General features: G+C 39.1%; 1 protein-coding gene across 1 annotated transcript in view; it reads right to left on the bottom strand.

Moving 5' to 3' along the window:
* CCDC192 (coiled-coil domain containing 192) overlaps positions 1-26,248 on the bottom strand; it is a 153,126-nt gene that overhangs the window by 35,040 nt on the left and 91,838 nt on the right. The gene's annotated exons all lie outside the window — the stretch shown is intronic.

The following is a 26,248-nucleotide window of genomic DNA, read 5'->3' as shown; positions in this document are numbered from 1 at the left end:
TTTCCCCTGACCTCTGTTTCCTAAGGGTCAGAAAGAACATGGTCCTGGTAAACTGTCCTAAACTTGCCTCTTAAAATCCGTCATGACTTCTGAGCAGTTGTAGAAGTAACATAAAGACAATTTGTATTGATCCCCTTGTTCTAACCATGAAACAGGGATAAGGCACTGGGAATCAGTTCTGAGTTTCCTGACAGCAGTTTGGTGTAGAGAGAAGGGCCATAAGCTTTCCTCAAGTCCCAGGAGGATAAATGAAGCTATCTGCCATAGTAGAGTCCCTATGTTTCTAATTTGGGATTTTGCTTTGTTTTGTTTTCTGAATTTTCTGAACTGAAGTAAACTAGGCAGAAGAGGTTTTCAGAAACATCTCTCAGATTTATCAGAGGCTGCTGGTCTTCCCTCACCACAAAACCCAGAAGGCTCTCCAGTATGGATTGAAAATACAAATTCCTGTATGGGCTAGTGAGGTAAATGTGAGTGAGCGAACAGGGTTAGTGAGGGCTGTAGTGGACTCTGGAACACACGCGATCTCAAAAGGAGGCGACACACAGCTCTCGCCATTTATCCTGTGCATGGAAAAACACCAAATCTGAGAATTGCTTGGAATCTTGTTAAACAAGTGGATTCCAGGCCCACCCCAGATATTCTAATTTAATAGGTCTGAGGTAGGCCCACGATTTTGCATTTGTGTCTCTCATCCAAAGTAATTTGGATGCCAAGGGTCCCGAATCCTTCTTTGAAAAACACTCTTGAAAGTTGCAGACTGAGGAACAGAACTTTCCAGGTTATAATGGGTGGCCAGTGAAGGAGATCAGAACACGCTACCCCAAAATATGCTGCTTTGGCATGTTGGTTATTTGGAGCTGAAGGAAGTTGAGAAACAGCAGAGACAGGAAGGACGTTGTCCCCTCCCCCTTTCTCCCTCAGAGCAGAGCAAAAATTTCCCACGAGAAAGGTACCTTCCTTGTGCCATCCTTATCACTAGAAATACAGAGTTGATGCTGAGCGGAATCTGTACAAACAAACCTTGCTAAATGACCCCAATCCTTCATTAATTTTTCCCTATATGTTTACCTTTCCACAACTGACTCCTTCTAAAAGCCCAACCCTTTGTTCTTTGTCTCCAGCATATCACCCTTTGTTAAAATGGTGTCTGAGCTCTCAGGACTAACCATGCTTTGAGGTTTTCACTTCTTTCCTGTGAAGCTCTGTGTCATATAAAAATATTAACATCAAATATATTTGTATGCTTTTCTCCTGCTCATTGTCTTATTTCAGTTTAATTTACAGGCTCCAATTACAGAACCCAAGAGGATAGAGAAATAGGTTTTCCTCCTCTACACTAAGTCTTGACTCAGTTGAAGAGTGAATTCCCTGCCAGCTCCTTGACCACTTTGCCTTAACCATTTAAGACCATTTACTATCTGTGATGGAGCCACAGGCCTCCATCTCCCTAAATAAGATGTGTGTGTGTGCAGGGAGATCAGGAAAAACTGATTTTTATTTATTTTTGCTGGACCAAGGTTGGGGATGGTACCTGGTTAGTGTTGCCCACTTTCAACTTTGGTCTTGGTGCAGAAATGTGCTCCAAGGACCTTTATAAAAAGAATACCTTGAAGAAAGCTCATATGTTTCATCCAGCTTATTACCCTGATACTCTCATCTATACTTCATTCCACTTGGCACATTTCCATATTGAGAAAACGAGGTTGCTCACTGCTCCTCTGACTCTGTGCTTGAATGACTACTGTAGGTAGACTCCTAACTTGGGTTACTGGGGTTGGTTTGACAAAGCTTACAAATAGGACAATTAGGTAATGATAGAGAATAGAGCACAATCACAGGTGAAAATAGGAAGCATTTGATTAGGACTACAGGTCAGGGAGGAACCAAGTTAAAATAGGACTGGAATGTTGCAATCACTCCAGTGTGGTGGGGTTTGAGATGAACCATCAAAATTGTGTGTGTTGGGGCACCTGGGTGGCTCAGTGGGTTAAAGCCTCTGCCTTTGGCTCAGGTCATGATCCCGGGGTCCTGGGATCAAGCCCCACATCGGGCTCTCTGCTTCAGCAAGGAGCCTGCTTCCTCCCCTCTGCCTGCCTCTCTGCCTCCTTGTGATCTCTGTCTGTCAAATAAATAAATAAATTTTTTTTTAAAAATTGTGTGTGTTGGGGATTGATAAAAGGTGAAAAAGTGAGCAAGAGAGGGATTCTTGACTTCTCTTAGGCTTTCTTTAAAGCTAGAGTAGAAACAACCTCCTTCTTTTTTCTCAGTCCATCATCATTGAATTATTTTTGCTTTTATTTTTAATTGTGTTTGCTTTTCATATCTAAACTAATGTCTCTGATTTATCTTTTAATTTCCAGACTGTTTATATTTGTTTACTTTTCTAATCAATCAAATTCAATAGGGATGTGAATATAGTTTTATAAGGTGTCTGGCACCTCATGTATATATTTTTCTCATCAGCAAAAACTTTTACTAATCATTCATAAAAATGAAAAAGAGACACAGGTTTGGCACCAAACTCCTAGGCCCTCCTCCTTTGCCTTACGTCTATCTAGAACTGTGGATTACTAATGATTGTTCATGCCATTTCAGTTTTTGAAATGATTGATTTTTTGCCATTTGGAATGGAACTGTTTTTTGTTGTTTTAAGTTTCTGTTTATCTATCTAGGAGAGGGAAAGAGCAGGAGCAGTGGGGGAGGAGCAGAGGGAGAAACAGTAGGGAGTAGGGAGCCCAATGTGGGACTCAATCCCAGGATCCTGGGATCATGACCTGAGCTCAAGGCAGACACTTAATCAACGGAGCCACCCAGGCGCCCCTAGAATGGAGTGATTTTTCATGCCATTACCTAGCAATGCTATAATTTAACGAAACAGTTTAATTTCTTGAGGAGCAGTTCAGTGAAACAACATAGAATGAGTAGCAAGCACTACGTAAGCTTCATGAAAACAAGGAATCTGTTTTTCGTCTGCCCCAAGTATATGCTTAGTTTTATGGTGTGAAATAAACTTGATGATAATCCTGTCTAATTGTTTAGATTAATTCATATTTCTGCTTAAAAAATAGCCTATATAAGACTCATGTTTTTAACCAAACTGTATATTGTCTTGAGAAAAACATTTTATCCTGAATCCGGAAGTTAAAGTGTTTTTCTCAAATCAGTCCTTTTGCAGAAGAGACACCAGCTATTCAGTAAGACCTGAGCCACGCAGCAGCATCATCTCTTATGGCGCATACTACTTTAATAAAAAATAATTTGAAAGGAAACCCAGTTAAATAAAAGAGTTTGCTCTGTTTCTCTTACTTGGTATTTAAGCCTGTAGGAGGCCAAGCAATTATGTCCATGAGGCCCAGGCTCAGGATTCTTATCTGTTTATCTGAGTCTCTGGTGAACTTATGAGAATGTTTTACGATACGTAATGTGTGTTTCTCTTTTGTCTTCCTGAATCCCAAATCCTTTGTACTCATCCACTCTAAGTATTTATCGGCCTGAAGAGTAACTGGAATTTGTTACAAAGAAAATAGGAGCAGACTCTACTCTGCTTTGGACCCTCAAAATTGGGTTATGCAGCCAGCCACGTGTGGATGACCATCTTCCCAAAGATGGCCATGCAATATATCCCATCTCATGTACTCTTCTGGAATACAAACTGGCTACCACCTCCTATCAAGATGTAGGATCTAATTTCCCTCCCCTTGAAACTGGACCAGCCTTAGGGACTCTCTTGTAACTAATAGAATAAACATTACTCCATTTTACATCTGAGTTTAGGATGAACTGAAATAAGCCACATGGCTTTATGGGTGTAGCATCTCTAAGAAGAGATGCCTCTGGGAAAAGAAAGTGGCGTGGAAGTTTCTATCTGTTTTTTTCCCAACAAACTCTTAACAATGTTATTCCAGTTTTAGAGCAATGAGGAAATGGGGGCACAGCTGAACTATTAGGATTAGCAGAGCTGGGATTCAGATCCCTGTTTTTCATTTTCTGTTCTCCCTCCTGAGAATGAGCTATTCAAGACAAATGTTAAAATGTCTCTATCAAATAATGGATAAACTGCCACTGATGCAGGTGCTTTTTGGATCTGGCTGGACACTTTTCTCTGGGGATCTGAGGCTACTACTTGAGCATCAACAGAAACACGGACTTGACTGAGGTTAACCACTCAGGACACCTATCATCCCACCTGGAATTTAGAGCCCCTTCCTCCTTATTATGCTCATTGCCTTTCCTATGGAATGTTCACACATTCATGATATCTGGGCAAATATTCAAAGACAAATGTGCAAGTTCTTTTGAGAACTTACATTTGTGGAAACACTGCACACAATGAGTCTGGTAATAGAAGATTATGATCAAGCCCGGATCTTCAAGCTCACAGATGGGCTCTGAATCTGCAGGGTCTCTTGCTGGATGACTGGGTTTGCATGGACAGTAGCTGAGTTCTCCTTCATCCCATTGCTCCTTTTTCTTTTTTCTTTCTTTATTTATCTGTGGTGGGAGGGCATGTGTAGCCCCCTTTCATATTTATGTGTGGCATTTGAGAAGCTGTATATATATATATGTATATATATATATATATATGCCTTTAAATTCGGAAGCAGGCCTTCTGCTTGCTGACTTTGGAGCTTTATAATTAAGTCAGCCCTGTTGTTCCAGAAACTGTCTCTCAACATTTCCTCTTCTGCAAACATTGTGTGAGCTGATGGAGGCTCATTCAGCAGCCTCAGAGCAGAGCCTGGGTCTCTGCTTCTGGGTGTCTTCGTTTTTCCACTGCTTGTCTTCTACATCTGTCCTCTTCAAGCAAATGTCAGTTTAGGATAGTTGTTTTTTTAGCCCTCTTTTAACCCATCTTAAACCACATCTTAAACTTTTTTATGGGAAAGAAGTCTCCCCTATCCCACCCTTACGCTCTAAAAAAAAAAAAAAAAAAAATGCAAAACAGAAAAATAAAAACATCATTCTAACTTTTAATCTGGAGTTTAAAATGACCAGCATTCTATAACATTGGAACTCCATTTCAAAACACATCCGTGACTCATGAGTCATTTACTAAATTTTTATTCTCTTCCTAAAAAGCTACTTGACTCTAAGAAACCCACTCTCTGGATGTTATCACTGCCCTGGAATCCGGAGCAGGCGCCACAGAGAAGGCAAAACTGAGGTCAGGGACCCGTGCTCACAGAGCAAGTCTGTCTTCCTCAGAAGTGACCCACGTGGTCCAGAGCCCCAAGTCTTGTTGAGAAACCATAGTTCTGTCCTAAGTACAGAATTGCTACAATTTACCCCAGAATCCTTTTGGCCCCAGCGGCCTCCATCCTTCTACCCTCTCCCTCTCTCCCACCTCAAGCCTGAGAGCTGGTAGGACAGTGCTGGGGATGTACATCTGGAAATGGGCCTCACTGTAAGTCTGGTCCTTCCATATCCTGGGTACTTCATGGGATCCAGCAACCTTTCTCACTTGCTGTGCTGTGTTAGTGCCCATCTCCTCCCTGTTTATCCTACTTCTCCCTTCTTCTACCCCACACCAACCTTCCTGCAAAACAGGGCTACTTAATGTTGCCTAAAGTAGGGCATTTTTTTTTTTTTCTTAAGTTACTGCACCTATAAACAAGCCCTCTAGTACATAGGGAACTCTGATTCTGGTAACTAACTCAGCTCTCCTACTCTACTAGCTAGTATTTGGACCACATTAAGAATTCTTTCAGACCCTTAAAATATTCTTTAGCCTGTTTTAAAGGTATCCATTTGCTAAGTTCCTATGTTAATGATAAAGCTGAAACTAACTTTTTAAAACCTCTTTTAAAAACCGCTACTGTTGGGGCGCCTGGGTGGCTCAGTGGGTTAAAGCCTCTGCCTTCGGCTCAGGTCATGATCTCAGGGTCCTTGGATAGAGCCCCACATCGGGCTCTCTGCTCGGCAGGAGCCTGCTTCCCCCTCTTTCTCTCTGCCTGCCTCTCTGCCTCCTTGTGATCTCTATCTGTCAAATAAATAAAAACAAAACAAAACAAAAAAAAAAACGCTACTGTTGTACTACCCAGTATCTTAAAGTTCTCCTTTGATATCAGGAGGGGCTAAATTACTGGATATAATCATGTCAGATAATTCCTTCTGAAGCATATTAACCTATGTTTCAGTATTATAAAAGTTACTTTTGAAGTAAAACACATTAAAAAGACTCTTAAATATTTTCACATCCTCAAGTAATTTTTTAAAGGGCTTTCCTAAAGTAAAACATCTATTTTAAAGCAAAATGTTGAAGGATAACAAAGGAATGAGAAAATCCTCTCAAGTTAATTCTTAAGAGAAAAACTGAGAAGAGAAAACATTATATATGCCCCTTTCTGAAAATTGTATTATTCCATATATGCATAAGGTTGGTTTCCATTAAATGATACTAAAAATCTTCCATGGCCTTACCTCTTCTTCTAAGAGTGGCCTGATTAGATATGCCTGCTTTCACATCAAGAATTGCTTTATTGTTTGCACTTATAACCCGAGAACCTGAACTTACACATTCAAAACTAGACTACTGGGAGTTCAGCTCTGCTTCTATGAAATTCCCCTTCTTTCTTGTTATCTTCTGTAATGTGGTATTACTTCTGCAGACTTTCGGTATGGGTTAATTGAAGACAGATATTCCTTTTTTTGGCGACCTCTCCTCTCTAAGAAACTAATATTTTACCTCACTTTTTTTTTTTTTACCTTTTTTAGACTGAATATAGAATTTTTCCCTTTAAAACTACTTTGAGTAAGATAAGCTTAAGTAGATTTTGCTCTAATATAGCATATGAGATCTAGTTCAACTGGGTGGAATCAAATCATGGTCACATGGGAGGGAACTACTATGTAACAATATTTATTTTGCTTTTTTGGTTATATTAAAAATCTGTCTAACAGGCATAGGAGACAAAGTATAAAACCTGTAAAAGATACAAATTTTAGGGAAGAAACAAAACAAGTTGACTTCATGTTTTAAATCAAAGTTTTAAAAATTCATGGTAGACTTGGTTCATAAAGGACTTTTTTTTTTTTTTTTCAGTTCTAGTTGAATTTTTTTCAATTCAAAGCAAGTTTTCTTTAGGAAGAGGAGCTGAATCCATAGACATATAGAGTCCATAGAGTGGGTAGAAGATACTATAATCATTAACCTAGTCACTGAAAAAAACATTCCAATAGAGCAATTATGTTTAGTGAATTACATTCGGATCCCTCTACTCTGTCAGTTGTATCTTCTTTGGATTTTTCTTTCATAAATCACAACACAGAGAACACAGAAAAAGAAGGAAGCTAATGCAGGGACCATGGTGAACATCCATTCTCTGAGTGAAGAGGACAAAGCCCCATGCTTAAGGTCTGGAGCTCGAGATCAGAACTGAATATCTGAAAGTGACCTCTTACTGTGACAAGTATAATAAATCACCTGTGATACTCATCAAAAATGCAAATTCTTGCATTTCACCATAGCTTTAGTAAGTCAGGACCTCCTCAAGAAAGGGCCTGGGAATTTAAATTCCACTAATTCTCCATGTGGTTCTGAGTGTGTATTAACATTTGGAACCCAAATAAAGGCAGTTTAGAAATTAAAAAAAAATTATATGATCCAATTGCCTGAAAATAATTAGGCCTCCTTTTAAGAATATATTTGTAACCTAGGATTACAAATTTTATAGTATTTTGTCTGTGGTGCCATTACTTTTTACCTAGATATTTCAATCCTTATAGATATTGCTCTGGATTGTATTTTTGTGCTTACTTGATCTCTTCAGAAGTAGCCAACACTCTAATACTCATCAAAGACTTTCTAAAATGGGAAAACAAACAAACAAACAAACAAACAGCTGTGTGGGAGAACTAGGTCCAAGAGCTAATATCAGTCTTTTGATCTCTCTGAGCTTTGGTTTTTATCTCCTCTCAGATATGGTTTGGACTCTAGCAGGAGCTGTGAAGGTAAGGCCAGTGTGTGGAACTGACCTGAGTAAGCCCATCAGCAATGATGGGAGACGGGCCATTGGAGCACACTCACTGCATTTAAGGGGGCTACAACTGTTCAGTTCTAACAAAAGGCTGGCAGGCAAGACTTCAAGACCCAGAATTACCATGGTGTCCTGATTTTCCAGGGAAGCTAGAAGCCCGCTTATAATGGGAAATCTCCTAATTGTTAAAGGATTGAAACTAATACAAAATATCTATCATATAGCACAGGCCCGTACTTCAAGGAGTAAATAAAGCACTTTGGTTAACAAGATTTAGCCTATAGGCCTCCTTACAATCCTTCCTAGTTATGGAATCCTTTCCATCTCCTACCTTTCTCAGCCATCCAGATCTAAGTTACCATATTGGCAACTCTAGGCACATGAAGATTACCTAAACGGTAACTAGCAGAAACCAGTTAGAGGGTATTTTCCTAAAAACATAATCCTGTCTAATTAAAAAAAAATCACATTAATTTTTAAAAGGGCAAGTCTAAAGAGGGCATTCAACAGAGCAGATGCCTGATTGTAGAAACTTAAATTGTTCCTCCTCATTGATTATGTCATGGCCAATGACTGTGTCTATAAGGTACGTTAGCATTAGATAGGACTGAAAGGTCTCAGCAGTCAGATTGCCTGTGATTCATTAAGTCTGTCATGTCAGTGGTAGGGCCTGTATTTCCACGTTAGGTACACTGACAATGGAGATAGCTAATTAGGACAGATAAACATTTCAGCTGTCTTACTCTTTGATAAATCGTTGTCTTCAGAAATCTTCCTTTACCTTCCTATAAATTCATTCAGTCTTTGAAGTTTTGAAGTTTTTTTCTGTCTTAAAAGGTAGATATATCTAACACAATCTTGTTGAATTAAAAAAAAAAAAAAAAGGCCATTGTGTACTTAGAAAGCCTAGTTTGGCATCTTGGGGCACCCGAGTAGCTCATTTGATTGAGCATCCCACTCTTGGTTTTGGCTCAGGTCATAATCTCAGGGTCGTGGGATCAAGCCCCGAGTCAGGCTCACTCAGCATGGAGTGTGCTTGGGATTCCCACTCTCTCCGTCTTCTTCTGCCCTTCCCCTGCTAAAATAAATAAATAAATCTTTAAAAAAAAAAAAAAAACAGAGTTTTGGCATCCTCTATGAAGCACTGAAACCCCATCTCCACATACATTTATGTATTGAAGATTCAGTTCAGGAAGTTTCCCTCAGTAGTATTTAGAATGTTTGCACCAAGTTACTAGATTTCTGCTCCTTCTGTTCAAGTGTCCTTTACTCTGTTTAAGAACTGGAAAAATCTGGAAGTTCCATTTGGCATTTTATACAGTAGTGACTCATTAAATATTTCCAGGTTATTAAAAGCCCAAGTATTTATAGAATAGTGTATTACCCTTACCACACTCATTTTTTGGGGGGAGGAAGTGTGACTGGGGATCTCTGAGGATATATTGAGGATACACTTGGATTGAAGAGGGCTTCCTTGTTCTGCCACTAATCCCAGGATTGGGGAGAATAAGACTTAGCATTTGCTGATTCTCTAGGTGCCAGATGCTTTGTGCACTTTATTTCTGACATCATAGACCCTCTCCAGAATAGTTACTCCCAAGTTGTAGCTGAAGAAATTAGAGTCAGAGATAATAAGGGGCTTGTCTGAGTAACTAAGCTGGGTTCAGACCAATTCTGTGTGGCTCTAAAGTCCATAGTCTGTGTATTACTTGGCTGGTGCTCCCAGCACCTGCAGAGTGGAGAGAGGGTTTTCTAGGCCCATTCTTCTCATCTGCAAAACATGGGAGTTGGACAAGATGATCACTAAGTTCTGTTTCACTTCTAACATCCTATACTGGCATTTTAGGGCTTCATGCTGCAGAGAATATGACTCATTCTTAGGCGAAACCCCCTTTGGATGTTTTCAGATACCTCTGATCCTGGCTAAGATTTTCAAACAGGATGTTGACAGATATACTTAGTATTAATCTTGTCTCCCATGGCACTTGGATGCCTGCCAATTCTTTGTCACTCTGAACAATGGAGAGCATTATTTTCTCTGTTCTTTTATTTTCACATAAACCTACTCTCTACTGTTTCTTTTCCTAATGCTGGCATGGGTTTATATTTAACCAGACTCTGACTTTTTTTTTTTTTTAATCTTTATTTGCACATTTGACCAACTCTCATACACATTACTAAAATTTTTTTTTAAATCCATAAAAATCTAAGTTTTTTCAGAACATCATGTGAAACAATACTGTACCTTCGTAAGACTGGACAACAATGATAATGTGATTTAGAGAACCACTGCAAGTTGCCAAGTGAACTGTTAGATTGATAGAGATTAATTCTCTCTGTATCAGTGATGTATCTAAAAAGCTATGTATGCACTTCGAAGTACTTCTCATTATACTAGGAATCTGTATTAAGCTCACATAGATTATTCTAAGGCATTTGGAAATCTAGGCTGCATCTCAACTAAGGTGAGAAACTTAGATACTAAGTTAGAAATGACTGCATCTGTACTTTACTGCTAGTTCCATCTAGGACTTGATCTTTCTGATGATTAGATTTACATGGTAACAAAACTAAACAATGACAGCAGCAAAACACAGGCCCTCAATTATCTCAGGATTATCTACCTTTTCTCTTGAGGTAACAAGGTTCTATAATGTTGAGTTTGTTAACTTGGGGGCTTTTAACTCTGTTCCCAATCTGTAATGACACCTTAATTCTGATAAAAAGAACTTAAGCAAGGCACCTGGCTGGCTCCGTCAGTTGAAGCCTCTGCCTTTGGCTCAGGTCATGATCCCAGGGTCCTGGGATCCAGCCTGATGTGAGGCTCTCTGCTCAGCAGGGAGCCTGCTTCCCTTCCTCTTTCTGCCTGCCTCTCTGCCTACTTGTGATCTCTGTCTGTCAAATAAATAAACAAAATCCTTAGGAAAAAAAGAAAAAGAAGAAGAACTTAAGTTGGGGCTTAAGTGACTCAGTCCGTTAAGTGTCTGACTCTGGTTTCAGCTCAGGTGTCTTAGGGTGGGGCTCAGTGCTCAGCGAGGAGTCTGCCTGAGATTCTTTCTCGCTCTCTTTCCCTTTGCCCCACCTCTCCCGCTTTGCATGCCCTGTCTCTCTCTCTAAAATAAATCAATTTTTGGAAAAAAGAACTTAAAAGTCTTCAAATAATAGTTTTTGAAATTCAAAAGTTGGATGCTTAACTGACTGAGCTGCCCAGGCACCTGGGCATAACATTTTTTCCCCCCATTCCTAATAATGATATTCTCCTAAAAACCAACACATGTTGACTATTTTCTTTATGCAAGGCAACAATACTTGGTACAGTGAGAGAATACAAATATGCTAACAATGTAATACAATTCCTTTAAAGGGCTTATGGTGTAGTAGGTAAGAAATGGTTTATAAGCCAGAAGAGGTAAAAGTCATTAAAAGAACATAAGTGCCTGAGGAGACCTGAAGAGGTGGCATTTCACCTGGGACTTGAAGATCAGGACAATTTTGAACAGGGATATGAAGAATTAGGGAGAGATACTCCAGGTAAAAGAAATAAAACAAAAATCATCATGACTTTTATCACTGGGTCCTTTCTTTTTCAATTTTCTTCTGTATCCAGCCAACTCCCATGCATCTTTCTCTATATGGTTAACTCACGTTAATCATTTAAGACTCAGGGGAGGCCTCATCCCTCAGGAATCCTCCTTCATCCTCAAGGTTATGAACTCAGTTTGATTGGGATTAAAGTATGTCTTTCTAAGTGTTCCCCATTTCATTCAATTAATCCCCTGACATTTATTTTCACAAGTTAGAATCCTAGGAATCATCTTTGTTAACTTCATATCCATCCTCACATCCAATTCAACACGTGTCTCACTAATTCTATTTCCAGAGTAAAGATCAAGCCAATTTTAGATAAAATATGTGGCACATACACACAATGGACTATTACTCATCCATGAAAAGGAATGTTGTTTTAATGTTTACTCTGACATGGATTACCTTGAAAACATTATGCTTAGTGAAATTAGCCAGAAACTGAGGTAAACATTGTATAATCCCTCTTATATGAAGTACCTATAATGGACAAAGTCCTAGAAACAGAAAGTAGAGATTACCAGGGGCTGGAAGGAAGGGCGAGTTATTGTGTAAAAAGAAGAGAATTTTTTTGGAGATAATGAAAAAGGTTTTAATATCTTTAGTTGTGATGGTCACACAACACTGTGAGTGTATTAAATGCTCCTGAGTAATGCACCTACCAAGAGTTAAGATGACAAATGTTTTATGTCTATTATACCACAATCAAAACAATTTTTTAAAAGTTAACTGAAATCCATCCTATTCAATTCTGCTTCTTTGGTCCCAGCCACCACTAACTCTCACCTGGACTACTGAAATACTCAGATTTGATCTAGTCTCTGCCTATCCTTACACACTCATCCTGTTATTTTCCCCCCATTTACTTCTCTCTGGGGATATTAGACTTGTTACTATTATGAAAAGACACAAAACTACATTTCTGAAACAGTTTTAAGACTTGCTATTTCCATCAGAAAGGATGAGTACCCACCATTTGCATCGACATGGTTGGAACTAGAGGAGATTATGCTGAACGAAATAAGTCAAGCAGAGAAAGACAATTATCGTAGGGTTTCACTCACACGTGGACCATAAGGAATAGTGCAGGGAACCACAGGAGAAGGGAGGGAAAACTGAATGGGAAGAAATCAGAGAAGGAGACAAACCATGAGAGACTCTGGACTCTGGGAACCAAACTGAGAGTTAGGGAAAGGATGGGGGTGGGGGGGGGATGGGGTGACTGGGTGATGGATATTAAGGAGGGCACATGTGGTGGTGAGCACTGGGTGTTATACATAACTAATGAATCATTCAACATATCAAAAACTAATTTTTGGCTAATTGAACATAATTTTAAAAAGAGAAAAAAAACTTGCTATTTCCTTTTGGAATATGCTTTTCTTCTGCCTCTCTGCTTCACTGACTCTTTCTTATAATTCATGTTTCAGTTGAAATGTCCTCTCCTTCTTAAAGAGTTTTTTTGCTGACCTACCTCATCAATGTGTTCTTCCCTTCTATTCCAACCTTTACTTTATATCATAGAGCTCCATTTATTTATTGCAGTGATCTCAATCTGTAGCTTTTCTTCTTACCAGTGTATTTCGATTGAGCAATTGGGTAGTGGCGATGCCATTGCCTAGGATGGGAGAAGATAGGAAAAGACCATGTTTGAAGCACAGTTAAATTGGAAGATTAGATAAACAAGAGGAAATACAAAGTTCACCTGCAAGTATATGAGTCTAGAGTCAAAAAGTGAAAGATGGACCTGAGATACAAATATAAGAATTATTAGACTATCAGTGATATTTGAGGCCATAAGAATGAACAAATTAATTCAGGGAAAACCTGAAGATTCAGAGGAAGAATGGGTCTTGAACTAGGCCTTAAAGATCTTTAGAGATTCTATAAAGTAGATTTCAATAAATTAGACAAAAAAGTAACTAATAAGGAAGAAGAAAAACCAGGACTCTGTGGTTTGACATAGGCCAGGAATGGAAATCTGTGAAGAAGAAAGGGGTGGTCATTTGTGTTGTACAACACTATAAATTCAAGTAACGGGAGCATAGCAAGGTTTACACTGGCTCTGGCATCATGAAGGTTGTTGGGGACCTTGATTGCACTTTCAATGGAAGATGATCATCTAAATGGGGTGGAGAGACTAAGACTGGTGGATTAAATGGCAAATGGGAAGGGTGTGAGCAGTTGAAGACTGTAGAGTTGCTTATCTTAGAATAAGAGTGGGAAAAGGTACTGAATGATGAGAAACCAGAGCAAGCTTTTGCAGAGATGTGAGATACCAACATGTTCCTATGCAGATAAGAATGATCTGGAAAAGAGGAGTCTGTGATGCAAGTGTGAAGCAGGGTAAATTTTAAGGGACATACATAGGAAGGTGAGAAGCATGGGGACTAGAGCACTAGTGGAGGATAGAACCTTGAACGTGAGGAGGAACACTTTTTCCACTGATAAGAAAAAGCAATCAGGAGAACACATGTGACAATATGAAGCAAGAATTTAGTTTTGGCAGTGGAAAGATGAGAGAGTCCCCTTTTGACAGCCAGTGTATTCATAGTAAATTATAGGTGAGGTCATCAGCTGGGTGTAAGTGTAGGGGAGGGGAGCAAGGTTTGAGAAGAGATAAGAAGGTAGAGAATAGTTGTTTTAGAGAGTGAGAAAGCAGCTTCCTGGAAAAAAATAATCTCAGCCCTTTGGCTGGGCAAAGTTAAATGCTCATCTGAGATCTGTAATCATGCAGAGTAAAACCAATCAGGCAGGTTTTGTTACTTTGTCAGCAGGAGTAGAGACCAGAGATAGAGGGCTTCCATCAAAGGTTTTGTCGGCAAGGGATAGAGAGAGGGAATATGAGTATGTAAAGGGAAATTTTAAGAAATAAATCTAGAAAGATAAGGTGAGTCTACTTTATGGAGGGCTCTGAATGTTGGCTAAAAAAAATGAATTTTATTTCACTGGCAATGGGAAGCTGTTGAAGTATTTCTGACTATGAAAAATGATATTACCCAAAATCTACTTCTGCATGATTTATCTTCCCTTAATGTAAAGTGCTGAAATGACTGAAGAAAAGAAACCAATGAGGCCATTTGTGAAGGACCAGGGATTAGATAATCATGATTTAAATGAAAGTAAGTAACAGCTGACTTGAGCCAGACCACTGAAGGTTAAATTTCTAAGAGATCTTGGTATCTATGGGAACCAGACCAGCTTGATGGGAGCATCAGGCCACAGGGGAGAGAATCTTAATGTCTGGGCTAGGATTAGGCAGGATATTACCTAAATATCTGTCTGGAATCTGTCTGGATATTATCTAAATAAATGTCTGGAAGCAGATATACATCAAGGGATATATTGGTCAGTCACTAAATGAGTGAGAATGCAAAATGTCACCTAAAGTATTAAAACCAAATAAATCATCATAAAATTGTTGACCAGTGATAAAGCTAGAAGATGTCAAGAAGAGTTCAGAAAGCAGGAGGCCTGATGAGCAGGATCAGGGTGGCTCAAGGTATAGGCTCTAGCCAACACAAGAATGCTGGTTACAGGTCCGAACAGCTGAGTGGGGCAGGGAGACCAGACAGTTTTAAGAGTAGATATAAAGGATTTTGGAACTAGTGGTCAGTCCAGTTTTACAGGATTGACCAATGTAATGACAAACCCCTGACTTGAACACGGGTGTCAGATTTTAAGCCATCTAAATATATGTACATGACATTGGTCACAGCTGAAATAGTAAAGTAAAAAGTCACAAAATAACACAGCTAGAGATAGGTCAGAAGCAACTTATTATGATACAGTGCAGCACAATCAGCAATCGTTCAAATCACTCCCAGGATTTGATAATCTACTTCAATCTGGGAGCCAGTAGCTGTGCTAACAACTCCTTGGGTATCTGAAAATACAATTTGTTCCCTGGGAAATCTGCCATATGAGCCGGTACTGAATTTTTAATTTAGTAGGCAAACTCATTCCATCACCTAGCAATTCATAAACATATTAAGCAATAGAGCACCAGGACCCATTAAGTTTTGTTCAATATCCATCCATCTAACATTTCATGACCCTGAAGCATCAGGCACTGTGCTAGGCTGTGGATACAAAGAAAAATAAGACACCATCTCTTGTTTCTTTTTAAGAAACCTCAAGTCTATTGGTAATAAAGAATAAGCAAAAAGATACTTGTAATAGATTTTATGACTTTGGTATACTCAAGATCTATTGGTTATGTAACTCATGGGAAGGCCAGGGGGTGGGTGGGGAGATGCTAGGGGTGGTGGAAATGGCTGCAAAAGAGATTCTGAAAAAGGATCAAAAGACAAAAGAAGGCAAGGTTGGGAGTTGAGAAGAAAGGTTATGACATCTTAGAAAGAGGAAGTGGTGAATGCAGGCAGCATGGTACTTTGGGGGAAAATTCCTAGTCATTGAATATGGCTGTCATATTTCAATTAGGCTTGAATTTTGCTCATTTCATGTAGATTTTATTTCTCTCATATAATCTTTTTATTATATTTTCCTCTCCTGCGATTTGAAGTTCAATCAAGATTTTTTTTTTTTTACCGTTGCTTCACTTTTATAAGCACCAAATAGTGTTTAATATAATGGATGCATGTAATAACTCCAGGAATAATATGAATACAATTTCACCAAAATAGAAATACACATGTGAAACCAGTCATTAAGAATGGAGAAGAGTGTTTATTACTTTAAATTAACCCAAAGGAAAGCTGATGTAATTGAGGCAATAAGACTATAGGTCTATCACTTTTCTTTCGGAATGATTTCAAAGGACCAAAGTCTTTTTATATAACATTAATAGGAGTGTTCATCATGTGCTCATGGGGAAGGAAAAAAGAAAACCTCAAACCAGTTTCCATTTCCTTAAGAATTTATTCAGAACTGAATTCTTAGCATCTTGGTACTGCTTTATTGACAAATAAATTAAGGTGCTTTATTTTACTTGTCAATATTCCCTCATATACATTGTTGTTTGGAACTCACAGCTTCTGCTAAATAAATTACTTCCCTTTGGCTTTAGATCAAAAGCAACTTCAAAAGAAGGACATCTTTTCTCAAATTCAATTACTGACTCTTGGGACTTATATGGAAAAGTTATGATTATGGAAAAGAAAAGATCATCCACTTGCATCTGTAAATGTTTATAGCATTAATATAGATGGATTATATAAGGTCTGGTTCCAATATTTTCTTATGAGTAATTAGTGAAAGATAAGCCCTAAGTCTCGCTTTCAGAGTAGGCAGCTCTGTGTTTCGTTCCATGTCCCCTGACATTCTGCTGGATTTGTGGTGTTAATTACATTCCACTAACTTTCTCTTCTAAGACCCTGGGACTCTTAGCTGCTAAGGTTCACAAGTAAAATCAATTAGATAAATTTGGCATTTCAACTATCTCATGTAATCCTTTTTAAACTCTTAGTGATAACTATATATGGGATTTTGTAGCACAGTCTTAGTTTCAAATAGTTGTGGGTTTTTTTTTTTTAAAGATTTTATTTATTTATTTGTCAGAGAGAGAGTGAGTGAGAGCGAGCACAGGTAGACAGAGTGGAAGGAAGAGTCAGAGGGAGAAGCAGGCTCCCTGTGGAGCAAGGAGCCCGATGTGGGACTCGATCCCAGGACGCTGGGATCATGACCTGAGCCGAAGGCAGCTGCTTAACCAACTGAGCCACCCAGGCGTCCCGGGTTGTTTTTTTTTTTTTTTTTAAGATTTTATTTATTTATCTGAAAGAGAGAGAGAGAGCAAACCCAGGAGCATGAGTGGGAGAAGGCAGGGCAGAGGGAGAGGGACAAGCAGACTCCCTACTCAGCAGGGAACCCAATGCGATGTGATGCAGGGGTGATCCCAGAACCCCAGGATCATGACCTGAGCTGAAGGCAGATGCTTACTGGACTGAGCCACCCAGGCACTCCCTGGTTTCAAATAGTTTTTAGTATGAATATAAATTTATATGTTAGATTTTATGGCAGTCAGTATCTTGATTTTTAGTTCTAGTAATATGATTTCTGTAGGTATGTGAGATATTAAAACTTAATTGAAAGTATATATTCAAAGAGTTCTCCTTTTAAAACTCCAGGTAATCTTTGAAAGAGAGCCAACAAAACTGATATATGGATTAACATTATATGTAACTTTAAGATTTTTTATTTATTTATTTGACAGAGAGGCAGGCAGGAAGAGAGAAGAGGAAGCAGGCTCCCCGCTGAGCAGAGAGCCCGATGAGGGGCTCGATGCAGGGCTCGATCCCAGGACCCTGAGATCATGACCTGAGCTGAAGGCAGAGGCTTTAACCCACTGAGTCACCCAGGCACCCCACATTATATGTAACTTTAAATGAAAATGAATAGCACCTGGTTGTGGCATACTTGGCAAAAAAAACAAAAAACAAAAAACAAAAAAAAACATATTGAAAATTAACTACCTTTTATCGGAAATTTACTTAGCAACCTGGGATAAAACTGTACATTTTGGCACTCATCCAGAGTTGGAAAAACCTGTTTACCCTAAAGTGCCACCAAAAGTGTTTCTCTATTGAGCTGGGATAAAGCATCTGGAAAGAAATCTTTGTCAAATAGGTTTTGAACTCTTGGGATCAGCTCAGAAGATGAGACTTTTTTATCTTAAGTCAGAATCCTCTTGTATACATAGCTCAGTGTGGTAAAAGTTTTATTACCCATTACCTTATAAATTTAGGAATATTAGAGTGAAGGTAATGTTAGGATTCTATAAAACTAAGAAGGTTTGATCCTATTGACCTGAGTTTTGTAAGTGCTTTTTTTTTTTTTTTTTTAACCTTTGAGGCCTCATAATTTATAATCCTTGCTTTTGGCCATTCGTGAAACATACATGTACCTCTCCACCATATGTCTTGTATCCTTTAATTCTTTAGTTTCAGAAATTTCACCTTTTGGAATTATAATTGATAAGTTCATAAGAATTCAAGATCGGTTTGTGACTAAGGGGTCTTCCCACTTTTGTTTGCCAAGTTTGAGTCAACATCCCTTGGAATGGGAACAGTGCTCTTTCCTTATTCACCAGGGTTAGCCAGTGAAAAAAAATGGGCCCATGGACCATGCTTAGACCATCTTTGTGGAGCTGATGTTCTGCCAGTGGGCTTAGGTCTAGAAGACAGCTTGGCATGGCAAGACTTCCAGGTCTTACTGGAAAAGCAGAGCAACATTCTCAGCTGTAATTTCTGGGATTAAGGAAAGCATCTCTAGAAGAGCAAAAAATGTTCTCAGATCATACAGGCACCAATTATTATGCCAGCTTCTTCTGGATCTAACTGCATATTACACAAATCAGGAATAATGATGTTCCTCTTACATTCCCTCTTGATTTCTTCTTAGTTACATCTTTTTTGTCCAACATGAAATTGTGGCATTATTTGATAAGATAATCTGGTCCAAGTCAGGGTATCTATTTTTTTCTTTTTTTAAAAAAATTATTTTTTAAATTGCTTTTCAGTGTTCCAGAATTCATTGTTTATGCACCACACCTAGTGCTCCATGCAATACATGCCATCCATAATACCCACCACCAGGCTTACACAACCTCTCACCCGCCTCCCCTCCAAAACCCCCATATTGTTTCTCAGAGTCCACAGTCTCTCATGGTTTGTCTCCCCCTCCAATTTCCCCCAACTCCCTTCTCCTCTCCAGCTCCCCATGTCTTCCGTTTTATTCCTTATGCTCCCCAAATAAGCAAAACCATATGATAATTGACTCTCTCTGCTTGACTTATTTCACTCACCATAATCTCTTTCAGTCCCATCCAAGTTGATTCAAAAGTTGGGTATTCATCCTTTCTGATGGAGGCATAACACTCCATAGTATATATGGACCACATCTTCCTTATCCATTTGTCCGTTGAAGGGTATCTTGGTTTTTTCCACAGTTTGGCAACTGTGGCCATTGCTGCTATGAACACTGGGGTACAGATGGCCCTTCTTTTCACTACATGGCAGTGTATCTTTAAAAACAAATATTCTTATAGACCAACACAGTGCACATAGGGGTATGTATCTAATAAGTATACAAGAGTATGTATCTAACACTATCATACTACCAGAAATAAATCCTGTGCTTTCAAACAAAAGACCCCCACTTGTCCAGTGGAATCTTGCTCTGCGCATCCTTTCTCGATTTGATGAGCTCAAGCCCCCCAAAAGTACCCACTCATTCCTCCAGACTTATTCATATGACCAATGTAGCTATTCTCTACTTCAGCCTCCTATCAGGAAACACTGAGTCATTAAATGAAATCATACTGAGGTTTCTGGGGAATGCAGGAGAGAACAGCATTCACTTTTTCTACTTGGGCACCAAGATGTTTGTACCCGGAAAAGCTACACTGACTTGTGTTCCAGCTGGCTGACAACTGTTTGCAACCCCACATTCTCCAGTTCATCTTATGTTGACAAACCTCTGTCCGTTGATGTTTGACAAAGGAGTGTCCCACTGTTTATCTGCAAATTGCCTGCCTTCTCAGCTCTAATCTGGGTTGTTTGACAACATTGCCAAACAGCACATGCTCTTCTGGTGATCACAACAGTCTCCATGGTTAAGTAGGAAACCTTTGAAATTGATCAAGGTCCAATTCCCATGTGCCTGGTTTGACATCAGCTGGTGCTTGCCCTTTTATCCAACTTCTCTGGATCTAGAAGCTGGGATACTTAAAAAAAAAAAAAAAAAAAATTCCTACGGGATGGACAGAAGGAAGGGACACCATTTCCGGATAATAGTATAATTCCAAAATTAGTCTTACAAACAAAGGAGGGAGGAGACCTTGAGATCATTGAATTCCCACAGCTGGTATAGCTAGCAAAGGTCCAAATTTTGGACCCCTACCAAAAATCTCAGAATGGATCTTCTTACCCTTTGTTAATTATAAAATGAATAGATTTCCAGGCCTTTTGCAAAGGAAGGGCCTAAATATGCAGTTTGAAATTGAAAGTAGATAAGTTTTGTACTTTCCTGACAAGATATGACTGATGCTTCAACTCGTGGGTATCTTCTCTAAGTTTATAAGGTAAACTAAAATAGATTAAAAGAGGATAGTGAGAAGTATTTTTTGTCTTCTGTCCAGAAAGCTTTCCCATTTCCCTTTTTCTGATAACATTTCCTTGCCCTTGACCTCTGGCACATGACAAAGGTATGGTCAATAATAATATCCCATGGCCTTGGCCGCAGCGATTGATCCATGGGTTAGAATGTGATACAAATCCGGTCGATCAGATTCCTTCCGTGAAATACTGAATAAATACTGTGAGAAAGAAGTTCTGTTCCCTGGAGTTGGGTGTAAGTTAAAGTTCTTTGGTTGTCCAAGTATTGTAAGCCAATGCTTATTAAAGTTACTTAAAAAAAGAAAGAGAGAGAAAGTTAATCAGAAAGAGGGTAAGATAGCTATTCACAAGGCTTCCCTTGGCTCAAGGGGGAAGGGACATTGTGATGAACCATCGCACTGGACTTCAGAGAATGGAAGAGGAACACAGGAGATCATGCTTCTGCTACGGAAGAAAGAGGTAAGTGGTTCTGAGCAGGTAGAAGCATATCTTCACTCAAGATGAGCACAGCTGGGCCATCCTTCCTGATCTGCACCTGAGGTCGTTCAACTGGAGCCAGTAGCAAAGAGGAGCCAAATGAGCCATCCAAAAGCCCTGTGTCTCTGCCTCCTTCCTTCTTTTCTGCTTACACTTGCATTTCGGTTAAAGTTTCATTTTGGTTTTTGTCACTGGCAACCCATAAAGTCCTCAGCAACACCTAGTTCTCACATAAGTGATTTTTCAGGCCGAGAGGTTTCCAGAATGTCCTTTTAAAAATTAGAATTGCCCTAACTTTGCCCATCGTAAATAAGTAACATATCTTGGGATCTTCATGAAATTTCTGCAGGGAGTCCTGAAGCAGTGGCTTATCCTTGAAGGAAACCTGAAATCAGACTTTGGCTGTGGGGTTCTATTTTAGGAAGCTGCTCTATTTCAGAAGGACTTCAGTGGACTAAAGAAGAGACAACTGACAGGAAATCTCTTAGTGAGACCTAGAGATTATAAAGATAAATATAAACTATTTCTATGAGGTAAATACTGAAACTCCTCAGGAACGTCTTATACTTAGCACATGTTGAAGTTACCACTCCTACGTTCTCTCATTGTCCCTGTTGTTAACTACCGACATTTATTGGTCTACAATGTAGAATATCCCACCCTGCGATAGCTTCTATTTTTTGAGGATTAGGTAGAAGTGCTTAAAAGAAATCCCTTTTCTGAAGATGTTGGGATAATGTGTATGTCTGAGGGGGGAAATCTCCACTTTTTGTTTTCCTAAGTTCTTGTAACCTCTGTCCAAGATAGTCACACCCTTGACAGTGGTAGGGAAGTATAGGCTGTCTGTTTATGCTTCCACCAACCATCAGATGAAAGCCCATGCAGCCTCAATAAATGGCTGGTGAGGAGAGCCTGGGTGGCTCAGTGGGTTAAGCCTCTGCCTTCGGCTCAGGTCATGATCTCAGAATCCTGGGATTGAGCCCGGCATCGGGCTCTCTGCTCGGCAGGAAGCCTGCTTCCTCCTCCCTCTCTCTGCCTGCCTCACTGCCTACTTGTGATTTCTCTTTGTCAAATAAATAAATAAAATCTTTAAAAAGAAACAAAAAGAAAAGAAAAGATAGAAATGGCTGGTGAACAGTATGTTTTGACAAGGTCCCACTATTTGAAACAGTGAGATCCCAGGGCCTTCCTTGATACTTTCTTTGAAAACTCTGGTAAGATAAATATCTGTGTTCCATAGTGAAAGGATGGTTGTATGTAGAACTATTGATCAAATAATTGGTTCTTCGTCTGAGGAAGAACAGCCTTTCAAAGAGCTAGGCTGATAGAAAATCAAGAGCACAGGATGGCATTGTTGAAAAAACCTAGACCAACATGAACAACTACACAAGATAAACAGGAATATGACCTCTTTCTGAATGCTTGGAACTCTACCAACTCAAGATTTTACTTGGGCCCAAGGCACTCTCATTAAAATACACTTAAAACTGACAGGGTGTTAGTCATTACATCCTAGTGAGGATCGTTTTTCCCCCGGTTGAGATAAAATTCACATAACATAAAATACACCATGTGTACAATTTAAGTGTATAATTCATTCATTTTCCTATATTAACAATACTGTGCAACCACTATCACTGATTAATTCCAGAATGCTCGCTTCACCCTCAAATCCTAGGGTTTTTTGTTTGTTTGTTTTTTAATACCTTGTTACAATAGGAACTTTGATCCGGGGGAAGTTTGTAGGAGGACAGAGAGTAAGAGGCCTGAGTTCCCTGGGGTGGACATCCTGATAAAAGATACTCTTGAAAATATTGATCACAGTTGGCTCTGGGATGTTGACAAAGAGATAAATCTCTTGATTCTTTTTTTTTAACAATATAGAACAGCAATAGTCTAATTCTTAAAATTAATAGTGTTTAAAAACCGTCTTGAGCCCCTGAAAATCACTGTCGTGTCGATCGATCGTTGTTCATGCCTCCCTGAAAAGAATGGCTGGCTCTGGCCGGACACGGAGTCCTGGAGAAGCTTGCTCTGGGATGTACCTGCATTGACTCAGAGGATCTTCTTAACAGGAATAAAACCAAGAGATGACTCAGTGCTGATATGGCTGTTATCCAGGCAGTGAGAGTTTGCACATTGGGACTAGATACCTTGCTTGGTATAAGAGCTGTGCATATTAGGAGAAAAGAATTGAAAGAAAAAAGAAATCCAGAAGAATGCATCATAAACTGGCTTGAGATCTATGAACCAGGTCCCTGATGTTTTGGTCAAAGATAAGAGCTTTCATCATAGCAAGTGACCTAAGGCTCATGTACCAGCAACACTTAGTCACGAATGATTTTTGCAAAGTAACTTTGCCCTCTTCAGACAAAAGAAACAAAGATACTTTTTGAAATTTAACCTTAGCTTCCTGCATACTAAGGTTTACTAAAAGGTGACCCTGAAGGGGTACAATAGACATTTCACTGAATTATGCTAGTAAATAAAGCCATAAGCACTTTAGGTGCAGGCTGTGGAAACGTAGGAAGGAATCTGCCTTGGGCTGTGATTATTTGCACAAAGCAAAATCAACAAACAACATTCAGGCTGTAAGTAAGTTTCCTGCTGTGCCAGTTTTATAATAAAGGTGTTTTTCATTTCAGTTGAACTTTCCATTGACTTAAATCATTTATTTCCTTGGAGGTAATTTAAGTACATAGCCAATGAAGAAGTTTACTGTGTTTATATAAAAAAGTTTGGTAGCTCACTGCTTCATCAAATTGAGAATATGCTTAAAGGTATTCCTAATATTCTGGAACACTCCTCTGATTAGAAGAGCTGAGCAGCAACCTAATATATATAGACTGACTTAGAAAATGAATCAAGCAAGGGGGAAAATGCACATTTGGGTAAAAAAAATATTCTAATTTATTTGGCAAAGTCTTAATCTGCTTGTTAGAATATAGGCATCAATCTGTAACTATAATAGAGAAGTAGTTTTATGTTAATCCAGGTAACACGTCATTTAGAATAAAAACCTTTTTTCCCTCTTTCAATTTCAATTGTTAAAATAAAGTACGCCTTCAGAGTAGGCAACCATGGTGTCACTTGATGGAGGCTGGAAGGGGATTCCTTTCCCAAAGTGGTTCACTCTCCCTTTTTATGGGGTCTGAAATTGTATCATGGGACATTTATTACTTGGATCACAAAGGTCTTTTGTTCATCAAGAAGAATCTATTTAAAAAATGCAAACACTCATGGATGGGTGACTCATTAAGCATTACATTATATTTTAACTTGACCACTGTTAAGAGTGTTTAGGACATGTGGGTTTTGTCCCTCACTCTTTCTTTCTAGGAATGGGTTATCTCTTCCTTTAAGTAAGTGCTTCTCTCCCAATCCAGCCCTGTGCTTCTGGTGGGAGCTGCCAGTCAGAACATTCTCCTTTTCCACCCTATTTTCCTCTGCCCTGCCACCCAGTAGCAGGTGCTTGACTCAAGCTTGTCCAACCATAGTTCCCTACCCTTGGCCACAGACTGGTTCATGTCCCTACATGGGAACCCACACAGGGACAGAGTGCTTTATTATACTTTTTCTATCTAGAATTGGTGGGAAAATGCTTTCTTTTTCTCTCTGGAGGAAAGATGAGAACAGCCCATAGTTGCTCATGGCCACGTTTCCAGTCTCTTCTGACATCCCACTTGAGCGAATTAAGTCTCAGTGAAGAGAGAAGCAGCTGTGAGAGACGCGCAGAGTCTTTTGATGGTATCTGAGACCCTGCATCTATTGTACTATATATGGTTAACGGCATGCCCTTTCTTAGTTTGTTTACACTTATGACAATAAATTATCCTTTCTTCTTAAGCTGTAATGTATGACTGGAACATCTGTCATTTGCAAACAGAGGTCTGAGAACTGAAAACATTTTATAAAAGGACACAAGATAGCTAGGGGAGGGGTGTTGTTCTGGTCTAGGAATGTGTGTGGGAGGTGGGTCAATCCTCATTGTTGTATGGCTAAATGGAGGTCATTGTGTGTTAAAGTAACCAACATCTTTGCAGACTTTACTTTCAAATATGTTGAGAGGTAGAACAAGGTGACCAAAGTCTCTGAGAATGAAAGCTAATAAGACTCTGGGGCCAAAAGTGCTTTGACATTCTCTTGGGCTATTGAATTCAGGTTGAGGGGCATGGGAGCAATGGGAGAGCAATAAAGTGCAAATATTTTATTTAACTCAGTGCACTGACTCAGTTTTTCCACAAAATAAAAGCAGCAACATATGGTTCAAAAGGAATCACTGTTTCCATCCATAACTGACCTTGGAATACCTGTCTTTACTTAAATTTGTATCTGTTCATTATACATTAGGGTTTTGTTTTTTTTTTTTCCTGTACTGGTAGTTGTTTTTTGTGTTTTTGTTGTTTGTTTGTTTTTTTTAATTAGAAATATAGAGAGAAAATTGACAAAGGTAGGATTTCATGTTTCCTATCCTCTCTCAAACCATTAGAGTCCTCGTACCTCTGTTATTTTGATTTTGACCTACTAAACTATCCGAGGGACAAAATTGTTATTAGACAACAAATGGTATTTTTGTCAACAATGAGAATTATATACCTTGCAATAAGATCTTTTTTCACTAAATTCAAAATACAGTTGAGAAGTTGAAAGCTTCTCTCAGGTAAACTGGAGAACTTTCTCCAACGTGATGTACAATCATTATCAGCTTCTTGTGATGCAGCTTGGAATCTGGCTATGATGCCCTAGAATAAAGACCTTTAAGTGGATAATATCCTTGAATGGATTTTATTCTCTAAGTTTTCATGGTGGTAAAAGTAAATTCATAAACTATCATTATGTTCTGTGGAAAGGGAAAAACAAATTGACCTTCAGCATGTGTTTCAAGATGACTGTGTTGCATGCCATTTCAACCCCGGGAAAGTGCTATTCAGAAGAGAAAATTAAAACCAAACTCATTTTAAAGGTTTACCACGTGGCCAGGATGCGGACGTGTCTCCCCTTCTGAAGCCACCACATCGCCTACTTTCTCCTCCTCCATTTATTTCCACGGTCCTCCTCTTTTTCCAGAATTATTTATGAGTAATAAAGGAAGCCAGGGTAAGAATAATAGCATGTTTCTGGCTTTACAAGAGT

Source organism: Mustela nigripes, chromosome 12, assembly GCF_022355385.1.
Source record: "Mustela nigripes isolate SB6536 chromosome 12, MUSNIG.SB6536, whole genome shotgun sequence".
NCBI classification, from domain to species: domain Eukaryota; kingdom Metazoa; phylum Chordata; class Mammalia; order Carnivora; family Mustelidae; genus Mustela; species Mustela nigripes.
This window is presented reverse-complemented; position numbering and strand designations above follow the sequence as displayed.